The sequence below is a fragment of the Piliocolobus tephrosceles genome, chromosome 12, assembly GCF_002776525.5.
Source record: "Piliocolobus tephrosceles isolate RC106 chromosome 12, ASM277652v3, whole genome shotgun sequence".
Taxonomy (NCBI): Eukaryota; Metazoa; Chordata; class Mammalia; order Primates; family Cercopithecidae; genus Piliocolobus; species Piliocolobus tephrosceles.
In genome coordinates this window covers 1,318,330-1,322,614 of record NC_045445.1, presented here as the reverse complement: position 1 = coordinate 1,322,614, position 4,285 = coordinate 1,318,330, and the positions used below count along the sequence as shown (strand labels likewise).

The following is a 4,285-nucleotide window of genomic DNA, read 5'->3' as shown; positions in this document are numbered from 1 at the left end:
ACCACATCTATGCACACTACACACACACACCCCCATGCACATGCATCACACATTCCCCCCACGTACACACATGCACACGTGCACATATGCAACCACCCCAAATCATACAGTGCTTCCCTCTGGCCCCTGGTGGCCCGCCTATCCTCTAGGCGCAGCTCGAACTCCTCCTTCTAGCTCTGGGCCTTATGTGCTGAGAAGAGTCCCAGCTCAGCTAGTAAAAGGTGCCTGGGAATGTGAGCCGAGGGAATGACTCAATGAACACGTGAAGTTTAAAGCCCTGGGTCACTTCGGCGCGGTGGTTGATAAATGAATAATTCACTAGCCACCAACTGGAGCCAGCAAACCTTTAGGCAGCACCTCCTCTCCCACTGGCAAGCCTGTCCCCATTGTCCCAAATGTGGCATACCCCGTCTCATCTCCCCTGGCTCAGATGCTGAGTTCCTTGAGGGCTGAAGCCTGATTCTCAAGCCCAGGCTTGGCCCTGGGGTTGCCAGTCACCATCAGAAACACAATTCTGTAATATTTGCCAGCGCTTCCTTAGCTAACCCTCACAATGCCCATACACTGATTAAATCACAGCCTTTCCCTCACAATAGCACTATTATGGAAAAGAGTGAGTGACTCATTTCAAGGAATAGGACTCGGTCTGAAGAGCAAAGGATGAGGCAGAGAAAGAGGGAAGAGGCATTTGGGGTCCAGAAGAGAGGCTGTGCACAGGCAGGGCCACGGGAAAGCCTGGGTTGTCTTCAAAAAGCAGGGGCAATTTCCAAAGCACCTAACCTGCCCAGGTCTTCATCCTGGCAGCCTCATCAAAGTCCAGGCCTGCTACTTGTCTTTAGAAACTCCTCACTGGCTGGGAACCTCCTGCCATGGTCACCTATCCACTGTGCCTTCCGAGCCAGCTCCCTCTCACCATCGGCAAGATCCACAGCCTCCATCTCTGTTCTCCCTCCCCGCTCCCCACTGCCTACCCACCCTTCATCTTTTTGTTTACTGATTGATTGAGACAGAATCTCGCTCTGCCACCCAAGCTGGAGTGCAGTAGCATGATCTTGGCTCACTGCAACCTCCACCTCCCGGGTTCAAGTGATACTCCTGCCTCAGCCTTCTGAGTAGCTGGCATTACAGGCCACGTGCGCCACCACACCCAGCTCATTTTTTGTATTTTTAGTAGAGACGGGGTTTCACCGTGTTGGCCAGGCTGGTCTCGAACTCCTGACCTCAGGTGATTTGGCTACCTCGGCCTCCCAAAGTGCTGGGATTTCAGGTGTGAGCCACAAAGCCTGGTCAGATTATAACTTTTTGGTGAATCTACTGCCTGGTATTATTTTCTTTTTCAGAGACTCGAGTAACCAGGAGCTCAATAGAGTAATTGAGCAAGCTCTAAGCACGCACGGGATCTTGGGTGTGACCAAGTTGGACCTAGGGAGAAGTGCTGCCAGTCGGGCGTGAGGGCTGGAAAATCTACCCCAGCAATAGATGTGCAGGAGACTAAAACCAGATGAGTGGGTGCCAGGGCCAGGGAGGGATCACAGGGAGTGACTGCTGATGGAGACAGGGGTGACAAGGATGTTCTGGAATTAGATAGTGGTGATGGTGGCACACCTCTGTGAATACATTAAAAGGCCATTGAATTGTATGTTTTAAATGGGTGAATTTTATGGTACGTGAATTATATCTGAGTAAATCCATTATTTTTTAAAACTACCACATGCATTCGTGCCACTGAGGACAAAATCTTCTTATGGGGAGAAGGGTTTCATAAGAAACCCTTATGAAACCGGAAGAGCTGGGAGACTGGCCAGCAAAGAAAGTCGGAGGGCAGAGCAGCTGGAAGAAGTGGGCAACGTTAACGGAGCCAGGAAGCTCTCAGAAGGGCCAAGTGAATGCAAGGACCTGAGAAACCCAGGGTGTCAGCAGGACAGCCACAGCGAGGGTGGGTGGCCGGGCTGTCCCGGGACTCCTGATAGCCCAGGGACGACTCCTGATAGCAAGGAGGTGGTGCGGGAGGGGACCAGAGTGGGGTGTACCCTCAAAGTCCTGCAACAAGGTCAGCGAAGTCACCTCTGAAACAAGGGTCCACTGCGATGGTTGGAGATGGAGGATCCTCGTTGTGGGGTGCACAGCAGCCAGAGTGGGAGCTGATGGAATGACCTCGGCCTGAAATCTGTCTCCTAGGCAGCCCCTGAGCCCCTCCTGTGATGAACAGCTGGCTCCCTGGCTCAGGGGAGTGACGGCTCCTGCAGCAGGAGGCCCCTTGTGGAAGCTCCTGTCCCGCAACCCCATGGGGACTCCACTCACAGCCACTGGTCCCACTGTGACCCTCTCGCTGGAGCAAAGCAGGAAAGTCACTGGCAAATGATTTGCAGTTCCATTCTCATACACAGAGAACTCTAGAAGTTTCCGCCTGCCCCAAAGAGCAACATCATGCTTTTACTATCCTCCCCCTAGGACACTTCAGCTCTGCGGCTCCATGCCACAGTCTGTCTCCAGGGACCTTGATCTCGCTGTCCCTCGCATGTCACACAGGTCCACTCTCTTCATGACAACATGCTGACAGGATCTGGGGATCAGGAGCAAGTGGCTGAGGAAGGGAGGGAGGGTAAACATCAAGGTATCAGGGAGAGAGGAGGGAGGCCTGTCTATGAGTTACTCAATTGTCATGCATTAATGGGGCCCTAAATGTGTTATTTTCCTAGGGGGTATTTGTACAAAAGCATCAAAGTGAAGATGTATTTGTTTCCCGTTCATGGTCACCCCACCACCACCCCATTTCCTGTGGCTGCCGTAACAAAGTAACACAACAGAAATGCGCTCTCTTGCAGCTCTGGAGGCCAGAAGCCTAAGATCCTGGTGTCTGCAGGACCCTGTTCCCTCCTCTGGAGGCTCTGGGGGAGGCTCCTCCTTGCCTCTCCCAGTTCCTGGGGAATCTGGGTGTCCCTTGGCTTGTGATGACACCGCTCTATTCTCTGTGAATCCACGTGGCCTTCTCGTCTGTGTTTGTGACTTCTTTTCTCTTATAAGGACACCTGTCATTGGATTTAGGGCCCTAATCCAGATGATCTCATCTCAAGATCCTTAACTTAATCACATCTGCACAGGCACTTTTTCCAAATAAGGTTCCATTCACTGAGTTCAGAGGGTTTGTTTGTTTGTTTGTTTGTTTGTTTGTTTGTTTGTTTTTGAGATGGAGTCTCACTCTGTCACTGCATGGTGACCACTCTGGTGGTGTCCTCAATCTGCTGAGACCAGTACTTGTCCAGTTCCTCTTGTTTCTTCCAAGCCAGCTTGTCATATTGGGCCCGGATGTCTGCCATGATCTTGGCAAGGTCCTGAGATTTGGGGATCTACCTCCACGGTCAACTCAGAGCTGGCAATCTGGGTTTGTAGGCCTTTTACTTCCTCTTCGTGATTCTTCTTCATGAAGAGCAGCTCCTCCTTGAGGGCCTCGATCTCTGTCTCCAGCTGCAGCCAAGTGACATTGGTGTCATCAATGACCTTGCAAAGCCCATGGATGTCGTTCTCCACAGACTGGCGCATGGCTAGCTCTGTCTCATACTTGACTCTAAAGTCATTAGCAGCAAGATGGGCACTGTCGATCTGCAGAACAACACGGGTATTGTCCACAGTATTCGCAGAGATCTGAGCCCTCAGGTCCTCCATGGTCTTGAAGTAATGGCTCCAGCCTCTGTCCTGGGGTCCCTTCTTCTCCAGGTGCTTCCAGATTTTGCTCTCCAGCTTCTGGTTCTCAGTCTCCAGGCTCCTCACTCTGCCCAGGTAGGAGGCCAGGCGGTCGTTCAGACTTTGCATGGTCTCCTTCTTGTTCTGGATGCCTCCCATTCCTGTCAGACCCCTGGCCATCCCCGTGGCCAGGCCCCAGACCCCATGCCGCCCTGGAAGCTGGTGGAGCAGGACACGGAGATCCGGGAACCAGAGGCCCCAGCACCTGCATAGACGCTAGTCACACTGCTGACCAGTCAGGCACCATAGCTGGGCACCTGGACAGAGCCCAGGGACTGGTAGTTGGTGGAGAAGGTGGAGCAAGTGGTGAAGCTCATGCTGTGGAGCAAGTGGTGAAGCTCATGCTGTCCATGGGGGAGAGCAAGACGACAGGACTCGAGCTTTGCCGGCAACCAAGATGACAATACTCTCTAAATTGATCTACAAGTTCAATGGAATCCTTATCAAAATCCCAGCTGGCTTAAATTAAGAAAGAAAGAGAAAGAAAGAAAGAAAGAAAGAAAGAGAGAGAGAGAGAGAGGGAGGGAGGGAGGGAGGGAGGGAA

General features: G+C 52.3%; 1 pseudogene; it reads right to left on the bottom strand.

Moving 5' to 3' along the window:
• Nucleotides 1-3,203: 3,203 nt before the first annotated feature.
• On the bottom strand, nt 3,204-4,058 carry LOC116418989 (annotated as a pseudogene).
• Nucleotides 4,059-4,285: the final 227 nt, after the last annotated feature.